Genomic DNA, 12,995 nt, shown 5'->3' with positions numbered 1-12,995 from the left:
GTGTGCAGTTTTTGTATTTTCGAAATTGCAACAATATTTCTCTATTGACAAGACAGATCTCAGCCCTAAGCAATGACAGTGCCTCTTTAACTATAGCAGTGAGAGAGGCTACATGAAAAACAGTTTTCTATACTGTGAAATTTCCCTTCTTTTCAAGTTCTCCCCCATATTTCTTAAGAACTGAGAAAAAAGGCTTAATAAGCATGTGTGTGTGTGTGCACGCGTGCGTGTGTCTGTGTGTGTCTGCATAGAAGTTAATTTTCATAGGCAGAGAAGAGGGATGTAGAAGAGAAATAAGATAAGCGTTAAAAAAACCCTTCAGATACACACCAATGTTGATAGTCAAGTACCTGTTCTGACATCCCAAGTCAAGCTCTTAAATTATTAATACAGTTTGTCTTTCCCAGTGGATGTTGTGCCAAAGTTGACTTACTTTGACTGAAATGTTTCATTTTTGAAAACCTGGCAGTTTCCCAACAGCCACAGTTCATTAAAGCTTTCCCATTAGGAAAAGCAATCATTCAGTGGCGTGTTTGTAAGTGCGGACGCTGCAGTACCTGTCCTACAGCATTGTGAGGAATGAACAGCAGCTCCACAGGGCTCCTGGAATATAGCATACTCACCAGAACTCTGTATTGTATGTGGCACACAATAATGTAGAAAACCCATAATGTGATAAATATTTTATACATTTCTTCATATAAATTATTAATTTGGTATTCATTCACCTTTAATGAGCTAAATTAGAATCACATTTGAAAGATTGTTTAAAACATTATCCATTTTTACTTGTCTTATAACATAAGCACATGTTAAAGATTCCATATATCAAGCTGTAGACCACATTTTTCTTTAGATTTCCCTCCCTGAGTCCTGCTGCCTCTAGTGATATTTGCATCTTATATTTTACTTTTTTGTATGAAAAACTGTAAGCAGCAGGAAGAGTTGTATAGATGTGCCACTGAGGTTGTGAAAAAAACAAGAACAAGCTGTCATTCCCACTCCTATAATTTCAGCCTGGAAGAGATGCACAGAACTTCCCCTTTATTTGCTTCTGGTGGTCACAGCACGGGAATACCTGCTACAGCCACTCTCAATGACAAGGAGGCCTGGCTTCTTTCAATAGATTCTACCACAATTTAGACTTAGGTGGTAATGCAGAATAAAAGCCTTTCCATTGAGCATACTCAGAGGAGTGTGGAAAGTACAGGATGAAATTTTCAGAACAAAATGAAGCAAAGTGAGGAAAAACATAACAGGGAATGGAAGAATAATCAGAAGGAATGAGTGTATTCCAGGTAATTGGCCTGGCAAATGGCATCAGAATTCAAAAGGGTGTGAAAAAGAAACAGAAAACAGTAACCAAAAAGATGAAGGAAGCATATGTTAAGACATAAGACATCAAGCACAAGTGTTTAAACATTACCTGTGCACTCTGTCAGATATATCTGAAGGGGAATGTTTTATGCAGTCATGTTTTCAACTTTATGAGTTAGTAATTATGTAGCCTGACTGCCTCAGAAAAGTGAATTAAAATACAGTATTCAAACTCCTATGAGCTGCTATCTCATCTGCCAGGTGTTAGGTATATCAGAGTGGCTTGAGGACTCTATTTATATGTATTATATGGCTTTAAATATTGTACAGATGTGAATACAATCACATAATTTTGAGGGTGCACATTCAATAAGGCATCTGTGGTTTCACCACCATAACTGCATAAAAGAGGAAATTGTGAATGGTAAATATTGTTAGCTCTCTATTAAAAGGGACAAGGGCTAAACACAATGAGGGTTGAGAGGAGGTATAATTTCCAAGTGTTATGTGTAAAATATCTCATTGGCATTGAATATTTCAGCTAAATCTCAGCAATATAAAATGAATGACTTTCATTTTAGCTTTTTTATTATATTTTCTGAAGAAAATTGCAGTTCTACTAAAAGAATCTCCCCCACCCTCAAATTCCTGATCCTTGATCACCAAAAAATAGCTTTCAAAGTTGTATTTTTATTACAAGGATTGAGCTGAATGCAATAGATAGTTTTTCAGGTTTCATTTCTACAATGTCATGTGTTTGGTGAAGAGAAATAGCCACTATTTATAAACTTTATAAAAAACTTTATAAAGGCGGATACTTGTATTTTTCAGGAGTGAGTCACATTGCATTGCTATCATCTGGCAGGCTCTGACAGGTATGGTTGAAATGAAGTAACTAGTTGCTGCCACCCACCTGAAAGAAAACCCAAACTGCATCCACAGATCCTTCTCAAGTGCTGCTTTATGCTGGTGTGGAGTAGAGGGCCTTGGCCCTGCAGTTAGGGTCTTGTTTCACCTGGAGGTGCTCTCTCCCTCCTAAGAACGGTGAATGTCTGTATGATCCCTTTCCTTTGCTCTGTCTTGTGTTCCTTATTCACTCCTGGTTTGTACTGGAATGGAACAGGCAGAAATACTTGATCAGCTGGCCTCAGATGGGTAACTTCTCTGCTCTATAATTTCACTACATTAAAGGAAGATCAAATGTTTATTCAGACCATCACCCATGGTTTTAAGTCTAACCCTACAACCCTTTTTTTCTGAAAGAGACTAGATGTGTTCACAATGTCAGATACAGCAGAAAAGCAGATTAAGGTGGTTTTCCTTGCCTTTTCCAAAATACAGCTCTATGTCTCTATGTCAGTGTGACTGAGAGTGTAACTGGTATGTAAATACTGTGTTCTTTGAATATGAACACAACATGACAGAGTTTTCAAGAGCTTGACTTCACAGTGCCACAGATATGCCCCCTGTTGTGCTGGGTCATGCTATTCAAACAGAAGATGTTTGCTGCAGAACTGAACTCTGATGACCAGTACACCTGTATTTATTGTGGGCAGAGAGGTTTGGACTAAGCTATATATAAGTCTCATTTTATTCTGTTTAAAAAATCCCACTGACTAGGAACATCTTCTTATGATATTATGGTACATTTATTCTGCCAAAGCCATTTTTATTGAAATTAGATTTTTCAAGTTTAGTTTACATTGCAAGCAATGTTTATCAAAATAGCTTGAAGAGTTTAAAAACGTTAATAAATTATGTATCTTGGTTTTTCCATAATTTACATTCAGGACTGAATGTTGTCAAGACATGTTTTTGAAAACTTGATTTCAAGTTAAAAAATTGCTATAATTTATATAATTTGCTGACTAAATAAACACACTTTTTTCTTTTCTTTTTTTTTTTTTTCTTAAATGCTAGCAGCAGAATGTGGGACAGTTTTTATGACTGACATCACTGATGCAACAGGGCTAGAGCTATGGCTCAAATCCTGAGGAATTTGTACCTAAAACCCGTACCACTAGCAGTTCATGGTTATTATATTCATACATCTATTTGGGTATTTTCAGCAATAAATTCCCAAACACCTATGCTATTTTTATTGTAAGAGGTTTTATTGTTTTGGTTTTTTTTTCAAGAAATCCAGCACATCCTTCTGAGGAGAGAGTTATTATTACTCTGTAAAATCAATTAGAATGCATTTGCATGGCTTAATTGACCTTGAATAATGCAAACTCTTCCACTCCGGCTGACATGAGATGGAAGGAAAAGGCAGTGAGACTTGCATAATCTTCCTATTAAATTCAAAGTGCTAAAATGAAAGGAAAACTGACTTAGAATTTGTCTTAAATCACTTTTCTCTTTCCCCAGTGATGCAGATACAGCAGGAATCTGAAAAGAATTTGGTTAGCCTTCAGGAAGGAACAATTACATTTAATTTCAAGACATTTAATAATGGCTGACATTTGTTATGGTCCATGGAATTCTTCTTTATAAAGATTAAGGTTTCAGAAATGGTAGTCAGGTTATTTTAAGTTTATAGTAAATCTAAAATTATTTTTTTCTGTTAGTGATTGCTATACACCATGCTATTTCTCCATGCACTATAGAGCAATGCTGAGTTTTATTGAGATGCCTAAGCAGCTTTATTTGTTGATTTGCTCATCCATGCATCCATCCACAATGTGTAATTCCTTTCCAAAGCTCTCTGAGATGCTTTTGTTTCTCTCTAACCTGTGATGACAACTCTGGTCTTCAACAAAATTCTTATATTTTAAAGAGACATTACAGTTCTCTACAGTGTTTTCCTTTGGTGCTAGTGGAAGAAGTGCTTCTGCCTGGTAACTTCTTGACTGTCTTTCCTCAAATTTTATTAATATTAAAGTAATATAAATAGTAATAGTGAAAGGGTAGAATTAACATCAGCCCATTACATGATGAGGATGGTCACCTCACAAAAAAGGGACATGGATAAGACAGAGGTGTTTAACACATTCTTTACCTCTGCTTTCAGCACTCATAATGGACCAAGGGGGTCTCAGTGCCCTGAGCTGGAGGGCCATGACTATGAGAATGATCAACTTCCAGTTAACCCTCAGCTTGTGTGGCATCTGCTGCTCCTACAAATCTATGGGGCTTGATGGGATTCATTCAGGAATCCTCAAAGAGCTGCTGATCTAATTGTAAATCCTGTCTCAATGATTTGTGAGTGATCTTGGTGATCTGGAGACATCCCAGCTAATTGGAAGCTTGAGAATATTGTCCTAATTTTCAAGAAGGACAGAAAGGAGGACCTTGGAAACTGGAGGCCTGTCAGTCTCTCTTCAGTGCCCAGTAAAATCATGGCAAAGATTATTGTGGGAGGTATTGAAAAACAGTCATCAGTCATAACCATCACGACTTCATGAGGGAGACATTCTGCTTGTTGAACCCAATTTCCTTCTACACAGGGTAACCACTTAAGTGATCTAAGAAAAGCAGTGGGTATAATCTTTTTGGACTTCAGCAAAGCTTTGGATTCTGTCTGTCATGGGACCCTTCTGGACAAGATGTTCAGCACACAACTGGATAACCGTGGGGTTATCCATGGTTATAGCCATAACCAACCACCTTATGGGGTGGGTGAGCAACTGGCTCATGGGTCAGGCACAAAGACAAGACTGAGGGGAGACCTCATTGAGGTCTTCAGCATTTCACAAGGGAAAGGTGTAGGGGCAGCCAGTGATGTCTTCTCTGTAACCAGTGACGGGACTTGAGGCAATGGCTTGAAATTGTGTCAGGAAAGGTTTAGGTTGGATATCAGAAAAAGGTTCTTCAGCCAAAAGGTGGTTGGGCACTGGAACAGGCCCCCCAGGGCAGTGGTCACAGCACCAAAGCTCACAGAGTTCAAGAAGCTTTTGGACAATACTCTCAGGCACATGGTGTGTCTCTTGGGGGGGTCCTGTGCAGGGTCAGGAATTGGACTCCATGATACTTATGAGTCCCTTACAACTCAGCATATTCTGTGATTCCATGAAATGCTGTCACCATGCTGTGGGTTGTTTTTTTTTTTTTTTTTGAAGGCACATATTTTCCTTTCTAAGTCTACAGTCATATTTCAGAAAAAAAAGTATAAATTGTTAAACTAGTTTTGATTTTTTTTTTCTGGATTTAGTGTGTTCTATTGGTGACTTTTCTTATTCTGATGTTGTGTTTGCCTTGAAGCAACATTGCTTTCAGTGATTCTAACCACATCGGTGTAGTTGTACAACAATAATCTAAATATAAGAGTTACTGGAGTTACATTACTAACCTTTCTCTTGCACAGCTGCAGTATTTGTGGAGAGAACTGGGGTTTTGTGCCAGTAAGTCTCCCTCTTCAGTTCATCAAAGGTCTTCCTGCTTGACTAAGTCTGAACATGTATTTCTCAGCCTCCCATATCAATCATTCCCTGATTTCTTCTCATTTTGTTTCCTCAAGTTAGTAATATTTCTTTCATTGCTGTCTTCTGTGGTCTTGTTGATGAATGCTATCATCTATTGTATTTGTGGGAAAAATCTTAAGCAGTTGATGTGAGTTGTCTACAAAGTTAAAAGGTTCTTCAAATAGTGAAGCTGCTTTACAAAGAAGCTTCTTTTTTGTAGTTCTTCAGCCTTATTAGAAAATTGGGACTGTGTAAGGGCTTCAGAGTGTCTGTAGTGATTCACATCACTACTCTTGTACCACATTTTTCCACATAGGAGGTTGTTTGGGACTCTGGAACAGTGGAAATCCAGTAGCCTTCTTATTTCAGGAAGAAAACATAGAATTAATATTTTATGCTTTAGTAGGCCTATTTATTTTTCTTTTCTTTTACTGTATTTCTAATTATTTTGAGTATTCCATCATCCTTTTGTTGACATTTCAGTAAATGTACAGGACCAAACATTAAAGTGCAATCAATGCAAGTGAGACTTTAATTAAACTATTGACTCAGGATATTTCATTCTGAATATTATTGAACTTGCATTCTCTCACATTTCATTGATTAACTGCATTTAAATGTAAGTTTTGATTTCACAAAGCCTATATTATTTTTAATCGAGATAATCTTGTCTTTGACTATGGCAATTTATTTCTGAACCAATGTTAGTGACAATACAGTCTTCACTCTAGATTATTTATTTTAGGAAACTACTTGGAACAAGGAAAAGTATACTTTGAACTATTCACATGTTTTTTTCTTCTACAGTCAATGTAAGGCCTTTTGGCAACATTTCTCGATTTTTAAGCAAATACTATGAATCTGTGTAAAATGTATCTGTGAAGGACAAGTAAGCATTGAACAGAACAGGAGCTTGAAGTCATTGCAAGTTCAGGTATCTGGGAAATCTTATCTCATGAAAGGAAAGCATTTTAAAATACAATTAAATAAATAGTTTGTAGTAGAAAGGGTGACCATTTCAGTTCAGTATAAGCAAAGGAAAACATTTGACCGTTTTTTTTCATAACAGAAGGTTTGAAAATTTATCTAGCCTAAGAATTATTTGAACTTCCTAAGTGATAAGCCAACGTTTTTAGAATCAAATGACATTTTAACCTGATTACTTCTTCTGTTTTCTTTACCATAATGAGGGTTTCAAGTGTACCATTTTGTATGGGTCTGTGCTTAGTCCCCTAATGTGTCTGAATCCTTAGCCTGGCCCACTAGACCAAGATCAGATATGAGGTAAGCCTGTTCTAGAATATTGAAAACCTTGCTGGATTAATTTACATATTTACAAGTTACATCCCACCCCACTGTACACATTACTTTTGTTTAAACTAGTAGCTTATTATCATAATTTTTACATCAAAGGAAGAAAAGTAAGCACTTCTAACATACAACTCATCTCATCCTGAGGTAGATGTCTGTAACAGACCACTTACAACATACACAGTGTCTGTTTATCCTCAGCAATTTTAGAGAGTGCTCAGGGAGGTTAGCTCAAAAATTGATATCTCTAGTGCAACAGTCTGAAACCAGGTGAAATGAATCTTAACATCCATGGAAGCTATAGTCTCCTTCAAAGGCTTTAAAAAAATCAGCTCTCTTAGCAAATGCATAATTACTTCCAAAATATTTATCACCCTACTAAGCACTTTGAGTCAAATGGAATACATTTTCTTGTCTTTGAATGTTTATCTTCTAGTTTTACAGTAATAACTGCACTGGGATGACAACTTTAAGTGTCATGTTGTTTTATGTAGGATTCAAGCATTCCAGTAAGCCAATTTTTAAAATAAACCCTATCTACTTTTAAGGTAAGTAATTTCTTAATAATAATCTTGTCCCATCAGCAATAATTCTGTGAAGATATCTAAAAATTGTAAGATTTTTTTCTTCTGTTCAGGAGCTGTTCTTTCAAACATATTAAATTATGAATAAAATTATCTCTTAAATCTGGGGATTGGGTAACACACTATTATAAATTCAGATTCTTGCTAACTCTCAATGGAAAGAATCAAAATAAGATCTGAGTTTTCCTGCTGAGAAGTATCTCCAGTGTCAGTGATGAAAGGATTGCTCTCAGGGAACTGCAGAGGAATTGTCTTGCAGCAGTTGTTTAAATTAAGCCTATTTTATTGGTCTTTTTGTACCTCTCAGATTAGGGTGAGTTGAATTCTTTTCATACAGTGACAAATTCATATGGTCTCACTTTTACAAGCACTGAACAGACACTGCTCATGTTGAGATCCATGAGCGCTGTGTGAAACAGTGCTTCTACAAATTCAGGCCAAAATGTAGTGCAAGTTGTTATTATACCTAGACAAGGCTGTGGGATTTGAATTTTCCCCTTAAAAGTCTTTAGACTAAAGCCCTTGGATTAATGTGAATGTTTAAGGGTGTTTGAGCACAGTTTTACACATGCTCACACATAAGATGCATAGTCTGAGGAGCCCATCTGAGCATTCACAGTGACAGTGAGCACACTGATATTGTGATGGAAGATTTGGCCTCCACAGCTCAAGAAAAACTTTGTCAGTGCATAAATAATCACAGAATCACAGAATCACAGAATTAACTAGGCAGGAAAAGACCTTTGAGACATAGAGTCCAACCTATGAGTTAAAACTCTTCCTGGCAGTTTCATATGGAAAAATATATCAGTGATGGGGGAAGAAAACCTACAAATGTTTGTATAATATAGAAATGTTTGTACATGTATAAACATATAATAAATAGAAAGCAAAGGCTTGGCAATCAGTAATTTCAAGCCATTAGTACAGTAGCTACTGCTGAAATTACTAGCCAGCAAAGTCACATTCCATTTTGTATTGTCTTGGAATGTTTTCAAAAGATCCAATACTTGTTACCTTTTGTTGTCAATATTATTACCATGATAGTTTACACCACATGTCTGCTTCTATATGTATATACAGCTGTGTGATTGCAGCATTGGATTGCTGGTAACTATGCAATATAAAACGTTTCATTAACAGCATTGTAAAATATTCAGAATTACATGTAGTCTAGCCCCTTCTTTCTCCATCTTTCACTGCTTTCCAGGACTGCATGAGGAACAGGATAAATGAAAAAGAAATTGAAGAATTTTTTGGGGGGGCATTTGATAGTTTTTGTCTTGTTTCCATGAAGAGCTTAAAAGTAATTTCTATTTCTTTGTAAATTACAAACTGACATAGATTGTCTTGTAAAATCTTTGCAAAAAATACAACAGTAATGTATATGGCACTTAATGTGGTTTGAAGAAAGCAGTATATCTTGGAGGAAAAGTGTTTGTTTCCATTGAGAAGGATATGCTGTTATGTAGTACAAAGATTTTCTAGAAGAATGGACTTCTCTGTTGTACTTGCAGGCAGAAAAGCATTATTTTGTTTTTGTTTGCTCTATTAATCTTACATACTGTACTTAGCCTGTCAAAATCTCCTTTTAGAGTTCTCTCCATGACCTGTGAAACATGACACATGAACCATGAAAATCAGACTCGTGTGTACCACGTTACTTTGTGGTTCTGGTGGTTCTTTTGTAAGTTCAGCTAATACAGCTTCACAGGTCAGCTGTGGGTTATAATTGAGTTAGATCATGTCCTTGTGGCTTTGAAACAACACATCATGCAGTGAAACCTTAACAGCTCTCACACTTGTAACACACCAAAACCAGTCACAAGTAACCATAGCTTGAACTATTTCAAGTAGTGTCTTACCTCTGGGGGTGCTATTAGTTGTTACTTTAAATGTAGGTATAGTTTTGTTCAGAAATATATGTATTTATAGAAATAATTTTATAAGCATATAGATGTCATTGCCTTTACAGTTGCCTCATATGTTGTGGTTTAATCAGTGTAATGCAAAACTTTGCTTATTTTGAATAAAGATGGAAGAATTTATCACAGGTTTAGAAAAGAGAAACATCATATTTTGGCAAAGAATGGATTATATTTAATTTAATACAGGCTTGGAAAATATTAGAGAGTTTTAACTAATGCAATATGAGGTCTAGGACGAGTTCCACGTATTCTGCAAAAGCAGCTCTGTCTGTTGTGATGCTTCTTTTAAAAACGATGTTTCTGGCAGAAATAAGCAGTGGTCCTTGTTAAAGTCCTTCCCTCCAGCTAAGTTAAGTTTATGTGATCAGTTTTATGGATTTTTTATGGATTAGGTTCACTTGTTCTCCCAGATGAGTCTCACTGTTTCTAGAGAAGCAACCCAGCATTGACTCTAAATTTCCCTCCCAGTGCTGTAGTGTGCCTGCAGTGCCAATCGCTTAGAAGTGAGAGCTTTGCCTTGAAAAGCAGAAATTATAGTGTTAGCGATCCAGAGTGGGAATTCTCGTGACGTGAAACACATCTATTTCCAAAGCACTATCTGCCCTGCAGACAGTGGACGTGTCAAGTGTCATTTGCCAGTGTGCTTCCAAACTGGGATTGCAACTTTTCTTAGGAGCTGATGCTGAGAACACAGCTAGATGTCCCAGAAGAAGGGAGGCAGTGCAGGCAGTTCTGCTGTGGGGCTTACAGCACCTCCAGGCCACCAGCGGGGCTCCCACGCCCACCCCGGTGTGTGTTGCGTTCCACTGTGCAGAACAGCGAGGAGTTCTTTTAAAAATAGATAGGAACAAAATTAAGCCAAACAAGTCAAACACTGCATCTGAGAGTTGTTTACTGGTTAACCGAAAAACAAAATAAAAAGGAGTTACCCTACCAGACAGAGGTAAAAAAGGCAGAGCAACAGGAAGAAAAATAGGAGAGGAATGTGGGGGATGGAGAGAAAGAGAGAAAGGAGACAGAGAGAAAAACAGGGTGTTCAGGGTGTTAGCACCAGCACTCGGGGAGTGCCCTCGATATCCAGGAGGCGAGGGCTGTGTATGCTGCCTGCCTGGGCATGGCTCCTGTGGCCACGGGCGGTCAGACACAGCGTGAGGGGTGCTCGGGCAGGAGGTCCAGAAGCCTGGACAGGGTCACAACGAGGATTGCAGCAGCAGGCTGGATCAGAGGTGGGCAGGATTGGATGCAGGTGGCTCAGGCAGGGACGCAGGGGCAAAGCAGGCAGGGAGTTTGTCAGGGGCACGGGGAGGCAGGACAGACGCCAGAGAGAGCAAGAGCCAGCGAGGGCAGGCGAGCAAAAAGCCAGGCTGGGGCCAAGGCAAAAGGCATAAGACTCAAAAGCAAGTTTTGTGAAAGCAAGTCTCAAAGAGACAACACTGTAAGCTCCAAAAGCCCCCTGAGGCCTGTGATGCAGTCACTTTTTAGGCCCCTGGCCTCTCCCAAAGCCTGCCTGCCGGCAGGAGACCATTGGCCCAGTCCGACCTTCTGCCATCTGACTGCAGAGGCCCCTGTGGGCAGCTCAGTGCCTCCAGCTGCCTGTCCCATGTTATGTTATTGGCAGGCAAAGTTCTCCCAGAGAAATGCCTTCTTTTAGTGGCCTCCTACATGCGGCACATGTGCGACCCCTTTCCCCATGTGCCTCTCACAACATTCTTGAGGCATAACAAAACTGAATTGCTCCTCACAGTTTGATCTCGTCTGCCAGGAGGGGTCATCAGCATAAAAATAGGTCTTCCAATTCAGCTAAAGCTCAACATACCGAGCGGAGACAGAAAAAGAAGTTAAGCCATTGCAACAAATAAAAGGGTGGTCAGAGCTCCTACCTGGAGGCACAGTATGGACTGGGTTTGTTGCTGCAGCCAGAGCTGTGTCACTCTAGGCTGTAGGTTTTGCTGGGCTTTGGATGCTCAGCTGTGGGGCTGACATGAAAAAATACCTGCTGTAAAGATAGAAGCCTGCCCTGGAGGCAGAATTGTCTGCTAGCAGAGATGAAAGTTGCACTGCTCTTGACTTGCCCTCAGGGTAGAGGCACACAGTGTCACTTCCAGCTCCACGGCAGCTCTGCACTGCATGGCTGCCGCGCTAGTCTTGCAATGCAAACTGCCTCCACAGTAGGGATTCTCCTGTAGTACAGCAGGAAATATCCAGCAAAGGAATACATTCTGGGTTCTGATGAGTTGAGCAGACTTGCCTCCATACACATGCTTCCAATTTCAAAAAGTCTGAAGAGTAAAAGAGACTCATTTCCCCCATTCCATCTCCAAAGTATTTGTTGTCTCACGTTTATACATGTTTGTAGCCTCAACCCATCTTCTATAATATGAATTTTGCTTTGATATATGTAACTCAACTGAGAAAAAAAGCAAGCTTGAAGTAAGGATATGCATTTATGAGTAAAAAGGACATTTATTTCTTACTGTATGAAAGAGGGCCTCACTGTGTTCTTCATTTGGTTTTATAACCTCTGGGGTCATGCTATATGTCAGAGATACCTGGATGCAGACTTGTGGGGCTGAGGAGAATTAGTTTATCTTTATGTCATGAGTGTGTTTTACAAGAAAAAGCTTGTGATGACATCATTCTGCTGCTTGTAAGGTAGGGAAGTGAATTGGCTTTCCTCACCTCTCTAAGTATCTGTAGCATAAGGCTGCAAAAGTCCCTGTGCTCCAGATTGCTTTTATTGGCATTCCATTTTTGTGGGCAGAAGTGCTTAGATTAACTGCTAGTGTGCTTTTGTCCACTAAAGAAATGAAGCATAGACATGAGGGTTTGTTGTTTGTTTTTTTTTCAGTATTAATATTCTAAATTGATTCACTCAACTGGAGATAGAGACTAGATTAAAAAAAAATAAAACACCAAAACTAGGGTGGTTTATTGTCATTTTGGCTGCTCCATTTACATTATTTCAATTAAGTCTTAATGAATTTGTTGAGAAGTAACAGTAACCTGGATCAAAATCTTTGGCTTGAGTGAATGTTTTTAACTTGGAATATGTACGTAATTTTTTTAATCATACCAATGCAGTACTGAGTCCTCTAGTTTGAAATGAGTAACTTTAAGATTAGAGTTACAGTGTTTTGGATCATTTACTTGCTGAACGCATAGAAAAATCGTAATAAATATCTGGGTTTATTAAAAAAAGAAAGCAATTAAAAGTAGGGGAAATTGTACTTTATACAATGCTGCATGCATGCACATTATAGGATTGATTTTGAACTATTACAGACGATATTTGTGGATATAAGTATTTTTCAGTATTTTTCTTTGGATGCTAACAAAGAAGGAAATCTCTTGCAACAGAGAGAATTATTAATGCTTGAAAGTGGTTTATGTAACTTCAAAAATTTTCTCAGTGTCTCAAAGACTTGACTTTGAAGAATGACTAAGTAAAGTAT

Source organism: Motacilla alba, chromosome 4 (assembly GCF_015832195.1).
Source record: "Motacilla alba alba isolate MOTALB_02 chromosome 4, Motacilla_alba_V1.0_pri, whole genome shotgun sequence".
In the NCBI taxonomy this organism is placed as follows: domain Eukaryota; kingdom Metazoa; phylum Chordata; class Aves; order Passeriformes; family Motacillidae; genus Motacilla; species Motacilla alba.
This window is presented reverse-complemented; position numbering follows the sequence as displayed.